We start from the raw sequence: 9727 nt of genomic DNA, 5'->3' as shown, positions 1-9727 counted from the left end.
TTTGAGAGATGGGGTTTTGCTCTGTTGCCCAGTCTGGTCTCAAACTCTTGGGCTCAGGCGATCCGCCCACCTCAGCCTCCCAAAGTGCTGGGATTACAGGCATGAGCCACCGTGCCTGGCCTCCCATTATTTTACCCTCAGGGCTCAGAGGGGGTAACTTGAGCAAGATCACACAGCTAGTAAGAGGTGGAGGTGGAGTCAAACCCAGCCCCTAGCTCATATGACAGCAGTGTCGCTGTTTTAACAACTGTGCTAAACTCTGTCTAAATCACCTAAAGTTCCTTCTTTGGAAAATCCTTACCAAAGGCTGGCCACTTTTATATAAGATGATTGAAGCAGGAATGTTTATTGAGATCATTGTTCGGATAGGGAGTTGATTGTAAGCGATTGGTGGTAATTCTTACATTTGGAATTTTCATTATTTTCCTCATTTAGGTTTGGGGTAACTACTTAGCCTAGGAGAAATCATCAGGCATATGATGTTATAGCTGGAGCTACGGATTTGGGCAGTGTGGGCACCTTCCTCAGAATCAGAAGTTCACTGAGGGCCAGCATCCCTGAGCCCAGCTCACTGTAGAGGGGAAAGGGAGTCAGAGATGAGAGGAGAAGAGACGGGTAAGATGAAGTACTCACTTCAGTCTTCCTCCTACGCTAGCCAGTGGCACCTCGATAATTAACTCCTTTTTAAATTTAATTATTTTATTCTGGCAAGAACAGATTGGTCCACTCAGAGACACCCTGCTGGCAGAGAGTTGCTTCAAAGCCAAGGAAGTAGAAGGGAGTATAGTGGAGAAAGAGATTTATGCTAAGATAAATAATTTTCTTCTTAAACTGTTGGAAGAAAAAATATTTGTAAGGAGTGAATGAAAAGAAGTATTAAATGGAGATATTAAATTACAACACAATATTGGGAGGTCCTCATTAATTACTTCAAGGGGGTTACTTAGTCCCATGCAATTAATTGTTAATTAATTACTCCAAGGGAGTTACTTAGTCCCATGCAATTAATTGTTAATGAAAATTCTATTATAATGCCCACATTTCTTTATTATTGCCCCCATTTGTCATAGATTTATAGTGCAGTAGAGCTGGAAGGAACGTAGAGATCAATCAAACTCAACTCCTTATTTTTAAACTAGATGTTAGAGGTCGGGGGAAGTTAAGTCATAGGGATAACAACACTACGTTGTATTTCCCATGTGTGAAGCCCTTTATAACTAAGCTTTCTAACCCTCCCATTAACCCTGCAAGGAAAGTAGTATTGCCCCATTTTACAGATGAGAAAACTGAGGTTCAGAGACTAAGTACTTGTACTAAGTACCACAGCTGGCAAATGCTACATAAAGGATTTGAACCCAGCTAGCCTAACTCTAAAGCCCACGTCCTCCCTATGTCTCCGACAAGGGAAAGAAAATCAAGGACTAGGACTGACAGATGATGACAGACTCGTGCCCAGAACTCCAGTCTCTTAACTGTGAGAGCAGGACTTTTTACCTTGCCTCATGAAAGACGCTTTTAGCTTCTTGCTCACCGGCTGGCCATCTCTTGTATATGCTGCTCCCACAATTAAGTATTATTACATTGGGGCCCTCAGCCCACAGTGGTCAGGATTCCCAGACTCTTCGGCCTCTGCCATGATTTGGCCAGAATTCACATATAGAAAGTTATTTCCTTTTTTAGCCAGCAAGTGCTCTTGGCTGCAGCAGCATCGACTGCCCGGTTCTCAGCTGGCCAAACAGCTCTGGTGTTCCATTGATGTGAAATCATATCAAGAACAACAGAACAGGAGTCATTGGGTGGAGGGACTTCCGGTCTCTGAGGGATTGTGGGGCTAGGACCCTGCTTGTGTCACTCTCTAGTGGTGTTACCCTAAGGAAGTCACTTATCCTTCCAGTTTCTAAGTCAACTGACAAATGGGAATGTTTACTCATGGGAATAATATAATGTGTGGATATGTGGAAGCATCTAGAACAGTATCTGGCATATAGGCACTCAATAATATTAGTTCCTAGTTTTCTTTTCTGACAGTTCCAGTAAAAACTCCTCTCGACATGATCCAACCAGACAAGTTGATGCAGAATCTGACAGTGCCTCGGGCTGGTTAGCAGCACAGGAAGGACCCTCGTGTGGCACAGGTACAAGAGGGTAATTGTCGTAGCTAGGAAAAATCCGGACAATGGATAGTCATTTGTCTATAAATTAGTTATTTCACTAGGCATCCAGACCTCCTGAATCAGAGCTGGAGAATCATGGAGGTGCAGGGCGCACTCAAATCAGGCCACTCTCATTCCTGTGTTAGGTCCAGCCTGCCTCCTAATGTGTCTTTAACTCAAGCTTTTGGGCCTGGAGTTGGACTCCACCTGGCTCCACATTATGATGCCTTTCTTCTGAGGAGCTGTAGCGCTTTTGAATCTGATTACCAAGCCGAAGGCATACTCACAACAAGAGGTTTGAAGCAGACTTAATTCTACCTGGATGAGAAGGGGGCTGCCTACTCTGTGATCTGAGGGTAAGGGACATCTTCACCCCTGGCCACCTCCATCGTCTCCTGAGGTTCTGAACCATGGAGTTGCCAGGTTGGAGTAAGATTCTGGAAATCCCCAGTGAAATACAGTGTTACCATTTCATGAAGAGAGGCTCCTTTCTGGTTCCAGCTGTTTCTTTGTGACCATAGGTTTCCCCTCCCTGAGCCTCACTTTGCACACTTGTGAAACAAAAGAGTTGAGGCTCTTCCATCTTTAAGTTAGAACATCTGGGGAGTCTGACTTGCTCAGCTGTGAAGTATGGCAGGTTAGTGGCAGAGTCAAAAGGCAAGTCCAGAGTTTCTGACTTCCTGCTTAGAGGCTAGCATAAGCAGTCCTAGAAAAAAAAACCCGTGGTCATAAAAAACCAGCAATACCTCCTCGGAATTGTGTTTCATGGGAAGCCTTTCTATGTGATAGCCATTTAAAATACTTTATTTAATCTTCAAAAAGCCTTATGAGGAAGATATTTATTAGCATCTTTGGCAGATAAAGAAACTGAGTGTCAGAGACATTAAGTAATTTTCCCAAGGTCACACAGCTAAAATCCTAGCCAAATGTCCAAGCTCTTCCTTCTGCCCTACCCCTGAATTAGATAAACTCTAAGCTCCCTCTGTGCCTTTTCAACACTTCTGATTCTGTGACCTCCTGACTCTCAGTGGGCTGTTGAATACTAAACCGTATTTGCCCATTATTTGCTAATGTGTCACAAACAATTGATTCTCAAAGCGGCATCAAGCTGGTGTCACCAGGAGCCAGCAGCTTCCAACAACAGGAAGGAAGTCAGCTTCCTTTCCAGGAACCCTGAAGCTTTCCAGGAAAATGGTCCTCTCTCCCCTTTGTCCAGCCCAACGCTTGAGCCCAGGTTGGCACTTATAAGAGTTCGCTCACACAGAGAGCTACTGGAATCCCCAGAAAGTGAGTCCTTCCCTAGGACGTGGGATAGAGATTTGGCCTTGGGTCTTCCCAGCCCCGAAGATGGCAGGACATCTAGTTCCTGTCCCCATGGATCCACATAGACAGCCCTCCTGTCCTAAGAAGTGGGGACAACCAGTACCCAAGAGACTAGGCAGCACTGTGGCAGCACCCCGCACTGCCTGCGCCCCAGTGACAGCCAGTGCAGATGATGAAGAGCAGGGGAGCAGGTGGGAGTCAGTCCCACCAAACAGAATTGTAGAGATGCAAGTGGAAGAATCAGCGAGAGATGGTGGCTGGGAAAACGCAGCCAGAGAAGGAGGTTAGAAGAGCCCCAGGTGTGAGCGCGCAGGGCTGCGGGTCCTCAATCAGCCCTGACTCATTGCGCCGTCTCCTCCTTCTCTAGGCTTCGCTCTCCTTATTTGTCGAAGAAGGAGGCTGGTAATGGAAAAGACCTCTTTCAGTTCTAATGTTCTCAGACCTTAGGCGGTACTAGGAGAGGAGAAAGGAGTTAAGGAGGCCGTTAAGTTCTAAGAACAGTGAGCAGACCTCTGAGGTTCTAAGGCAGAGACAAAGCCGGGCAGCCTGATTCTGGGACTGCTGCGGCTCTGTGAGCGTCACATGTGTGAATGAGGGATGCTTAGAGAGCGTTGTGTCGGGAGCCACAGAACCCCCTCCTGGTACTCCCTGCTCTGCAGGCTGTGGTCATTGGGACTCCTCACTCACAGGTGCTGAGTGAGAAAAAGGCTTGGAGGGACAGCCAAGGGAGCAGGCTCCAAACAAGTCTGCCAACCCTGGAAGCTGGCAGGAAGGTGGCAAGTTCACAGCTCTCCCTCAGGAGCAGTGAATCAAGGGCTGGGCTGGGCTGTGACTCTGGGGACAGTGGGTGGAGGGCATGGAGACCGTTTGGCCTGCGGATGTGAAAGTCAGGCTGGAAGGCCTCTAAATACCAGCCGGTGTCCCCAACCCTGAGCCACAGCACTGCCACATGCTCCCCTTGGTATCTTCTCTCCTTCAATTTTGCTGGTTTCAGGTCTCCTGACTCCCTGTTCAGTGCTCTCTGCCCTGCCCTGCCTTCCCTCCAGCCAGTTGGACTGCTTTATGTTAAAGCTTTGCTCCAGAATCAGCCGCCCCAGTGACTGCTGGGGAGTGAGAACCAGGAACGCATGTATTATAATGGAATACTGCGAGAGAGAACAAGGGGAAAACGGAGCAACAGAGCCAGATGGGAAATCCTTGTGCTGAGCCTCACTTTTTCAGTGGCTCTGAGTTGCATGTGAGCCTAGAGAATCACAGCCTTACACAGCGTGACTGCTGAATGGAACCAGAGGCAAACTTCTAGCTCAAATCCCCCATTTTATAGATGAGGAAACTGAGGCCCAGCAGGGGGACGTGTCTGTTACAAGGCCTCCCAGCCCCTGAGTCTGAGCTCTTTCGCTACATGCTCACAAGAAGGGTCCAGGAAGGAACTAACAGAATCTTTCTGCCCCGTGGTCTCTACATTGCACTACAAGTGGAAAGGAGACCTTCGGAGGTGCTTTCCGGGGCTCCCTCTCTGGTTTCATGTGCCTCTTTCCTCTGGCGGCAAAGTGGCAGCCTGGATTTCTCGCATGTGGCCACTGCAGAGCGGGGACGTGATACTCTGCAGGAAACTAAGCAGGGAATATTTTTAAACCATCCAACATGCCTTAGGGAGAAAAAAAAAAAAAATCAAAGCACTCCCCTAGATGTTGCAAAAAGCATTTCGAAAAAGATTCCACTCCTAGAAGCAGCGTCGTAAAGCAGTGTTGGTTTTATTCTTAAAGGCAATTCCCTGCAACAGGGGTTCTTGGGAATTGACTGGTGACCCACTTCTAAGGGGCACCCAGAGGACTGAACTCCACAGGAGTAGGCTGGAGCCCCAAGGTGCCCCCACTTGCAATTCTCCAGCTCCCTCTAAATCAAGGAAGTAATGTATCTGCTGCTTCACTAAACCTTCCTTTTTAATATATCCACACCTGACTATCACGGGAAATAGTGGGATGGATAGAGAATAAACTCACAGGTAGAGAGAAAGAGCTTTGTTTCTATCCAGCCCAGAAGCCACGTTCCCCTCTTCTGGCTACTTCCTACCCACTTGTAGTTTAGTTTTCAGACTCAAGTCCACTCTTACCTGCTGCTTTTCCTCCTCCCTGGACTTCCCCTCCGCTGGCTTCTTCACACGCTGGCTGCCTCTTCGCCAACTGCCCACCCTCTTTGCTTCTGAGCCTGTCAGTTGTTCCTCTTCCACCCCCTTTTAATCGTATCTGCCGCCTTCCCTCCTCCCACTTCTTCCTACTCTTTCTCTCTCCACCCCTTTCCCCCTCTGAATCCGTCCCTCCCCCTTCTCTCTTCTGCGCTCTTAGACTCTTTGCTCTAAACGTCTTCCTCCCTCCTCCTCCCTGTCTGCCTGTCATCCTTGTCCTCCCAGCAGTCCTCCACGTTGCCTCCCCTGGGCTGCCGGTGCACCACCTCCCTAGGTTTCTTTCTGCCCACCCCTCTGCTGCGTGGACTCAGACTTCCCAGGCCATGGCTCTTCTGCGGCATCAGCAGGAAGATTGGCACTGCCAAAGAGATCCCTCGTCCCATTCTTTTCCCCTTGTGAGAGAAAAAGAGGGTGTTCACTCACTTAACAAGCCTTTTTTTGGGACTTCTACTATGCCCACACTAATGAACTGAACATCAGCCGGCACAGGAAAAGACGATCTCCAAGTCACAGCCTTCCAGCACTCAGTATAGGCACCAGGACTAACCTGAAAGGAAAGGAATGCTGACCTCTCAGCTCCAAAAGCCAAGGGCATTCCTCAGTCCCAGAATCATACTCTCTCCCCTTCCCCTTTAAAGAGAGGCGAGCACCTTCTATGTGTCAGGCACTGGGCTAGAGACTTCACGTATATATTGCCTATTTTTATCTGAATCGTTCTAATTTTTAATTCAATAAGGTAGATCTTTTCTGCATTTTATATTTGAGGAAACTGAGGTTCAGAGAAATCAAGTAACATGATTATGGTGACCCAGTGTGTAAAGTAAGCGACAGAATCAGGATTGGAAATTTTCGCCAGTGCCAACATTCATCTTTTTGCTCCTTCCATGAAAGCAGACAGGTCTCCCAACTGGAACTGAACTGATGAAAGTAAGGCTGGCTCTTGTTACATCACATGCACAGGTGACCAAATTCAGAAACTGGGGGTTATCTCTCTCCTCAGACCCTCCCATTCTCCAACTTCTCCCCCAGATTCCTCAACTTAAACACGTAGCCAGGGACCCAGTTGGAAGCAGGTAAGTGTCGACAACAGAGATTACTATGAGTGGACTGAAATCAGACAAGTCAGGGACTAAGCCCACGGATTCCGAGAGCTAAAGAAAACCTCCATGACCATCTGGGACATCCAGGGAAACTGAGGCCCAGAGAAACGGCCACTTGTCAATGTCGTATACAGTAGTAGGTGGCAGAGGCAGGGCAGGAAGCCAGAACAACCCCTTTGCTCCACATCATCACCTGAAACATGCCTTTTCCACAAAGCACGGGCCACAAGCGTTTCAAGACTTTGCGAAGACGTTTCCTTAATGGGCTATATTTTTCTTGGGTGAATGAGCTTAGGATCAGCAAGAGAGGAAAGAGCAAGGGGCTGAATTTCCAGTTTCGAGGAAGGCAACAGCCCTGGTGAAAGCAAATGCAGGATTCTTGATTCCTTAGCCATAGTTTACCCCATTTCTATGCAGCATCAGAGCAGATTCCGGGGCCAGCCTGACTGGGTTTGAATCCTGGCTCTGCCACTTACTGCCTGTGTGACAGTGGGCAAGTCAACCTCTATGCAGCTCATTTTCCTCAACTGTAAATTGGGACTATTATCTACTTCATGGGGCTCTCATGAGGACTAATGAGTACGTGAAAAGCACACAGAATGGTGTTGGGAACGTGGAGGTACTGTAGATGTGGCTGCAAAATAACACAATACAATACAACACAACACCATACAATACAACAAACACAATACAACACAATACAACACAACACAATACAATACAATATAACACATACCATACAACAAACACAACACAATTCAATGCAACACAATACAACACAACAAACAATACAGTACAACACAACACAATACAATACAACACAATGCAATACAACACAACAAACAACACAACACAATACAATACAACACAATACAGTACAACACAACACAACAAACAATACAACACAACACAATATAATATAATACAACACAACATAATACAATATAATACAACACAACACAACAAACAACACAACACAACAAACACAATACAACAAACACAATATAATACAACACAACATAATACAATATAATACAACACAACAAAACAAACATATTACAATACAACACAACACGATATAATACAACACAACACAAAAAATGCAATACAACACAACACAACACAGCGCAATACAATACAATATAATACAACCAAACACAGCACAACACAATACAATATAATACAACACAACACAATACAATATAATACAACACAACACAAACACAATACAACACAACACAATACAATACAACACAACACAACAAACACAATACAATACAAATCTCCTCCCTGCCTGTACTTGCCATGGCTGGACCTAAGTCCCATGATAGAATTCAGCATGTGAACCCAATAGCAAGCCCTGCTTCTCCAAAACAAATTATTTTCACACTGCGACTTTGTCCCTACATCCCAGCCTCTCTACAAGAGCAGTGGACACCTAGGACCAACTTACTTCTTCATCCAGGAGGTAGCCAGTTAAAGAACCCATGAAGTATCAGCTGGGAGGTGGTCTGAAAGGTTTAGTGGAGTGTACACTCCCAGTTCAGTGGGCTGCTGGAGGAGAGGTGATCTCCGTTTTTCTCTGAATGTGCAGAAGGAAAGAACTGCCCAGATATACCCACGACTCTGGAGGGACAGCGGGGTGTACAAGGTAAATTCTCCCTTTGCGTTTGGCTGATAGAGAAATAAAGCAGTGAAGAAACTGGATGGGTTGCTAGAGGAAGTCCAAGAAGTCTGCCTCAGGGCTGGGAGGAGGCTGAGGTCTCTGGCTGGGATCATCCCAAGTCAACAAGGTCAAACAGCTCTCCAGCTGGGACCACTCGGCATGGCATCCAGGACAGCTTGGCCGCTCGGAAATGTGCTTGATTCCTCACCTGGCTCAGGCAATGACTGACAGAAGTAAACACAACAACAAACGCTTCATTTGGCTGTGGATGTGAGGTGATTCTCCAAAGGAGCTGAGTCTGGCGATCACCACATAGCTAGGAGGAAGCCCCTAAGCAGATGTTCAATGCACAGAGAAAAGGACAGGACGAGGGCCAAGGGTGGGAGCTGAGCGTCCGCCATGCCCTCCCCTTCCTCACATTTTGCACAAGGAAGCGTCTTAAAAAGAGGGATCAAAGTCTGTGTTTCACCCATTACAAAATAGGGAGGACTCAGAGGGGATTTAGAGAGGAAGCCAAAATCCAGTCAAAGAATTAGTAAATCATACCTGGAAGGAAAGGCTATAGAGGTGGAATTGCAAAATAAACTTCATTCAACATTTACTACGTGCCAGGCATTGTACTAGGCACATTTCACATTCTTTGAGATAAAAAGACAGAAAAATGACCTTATAAAGACCTTCTCAACCGTAATCAGGGTCTTATCTCAACAGGAATCCTTGGCTATTCCTATGGGCCTGGCCTATTCTATGTGAGAAACAAGGGCCCTCCCTGTCACAAGGAGCTGCCATTCTAGTTGTAGAAAAGAGCTGCTAAGACAAAACTATTAGTATAAACAGCAGTATTCTATATGTATTGTGTCAGTGATGATACAATAAAGTGCTAAGGTACGGGAGACAAGAAATCATTTGGGAAACAGCTTCCTACAGGGTAACCTCTTTGTTGTGCTATAATGAAGGGGAAGAAAAAGAAAGATTTATTTTTTATATTTAAATTAAATTATTTATTATTTTAATTTTAATTTCAACTTTTATTTTTGATTCGGGGGGTACCTGTGCAGGTTTGTTATCGGGGTATATTGCACATGCTGAGGTTTGGAGTACGACTGCTCCTGTCACCTAGGAACTGAGCAGAGCACCCGACAGCTGGTAAACCTTGGCCTCTGCTTCCCTCCTCCTTCTATACGATAGACACTATTACCCCGTAGTGTCTGTTGTTGCCATCTTTATGTCCATGAGTACCCAGTGTTTAACTCCCGTTTATAAGTGAGAACATGCGATGTTTGGTTTTCTGTTCCTGTAT

General features: G+C 46.2%; 1 protein-coding gene across 1 annotated transcript in view; it reads right to left on the bottom strand.

Moving 5' to 3' along the window:
• The window catches only part of GJA5 (gap junction protein alpha 5), a 17597-nt gene extending 11836 nt beyond the window's left edge, over nt 1-5761 (bottom strand). Inside the window, exon 1 of the mRNA XM_017515226.2 lies at nt 5590-5761. The gene's annotated coding sequence lies outside the window, so the exon portion shown is untranslated. The remainder of the gene's footprint in view (nt 1-5589) is intronic.
• Nucleotides 5762-9727: the final 3966 nt, after the last annotated feature.

This window comes from Cebus imitator, unplaced genomic scaffold (assembly GCF_001604975.1).
Source record: "Cebus imitator isolate Cc_AM_T3 unplaced genomic scaffold, Cebus_imitator-1.0 Scaffold543, whole genome shotgun sequence".
Taxonomy (NCBI): Eukaryota; Metazoa; Chordata; class Mammalia; order Primates; family Cebidae; genus Cebus; species Cebus imitator.
Note: the sequence above shows the minus strand (reverse complement) of the source record. Positions and strands in the feature narration are given on the sequence as shown.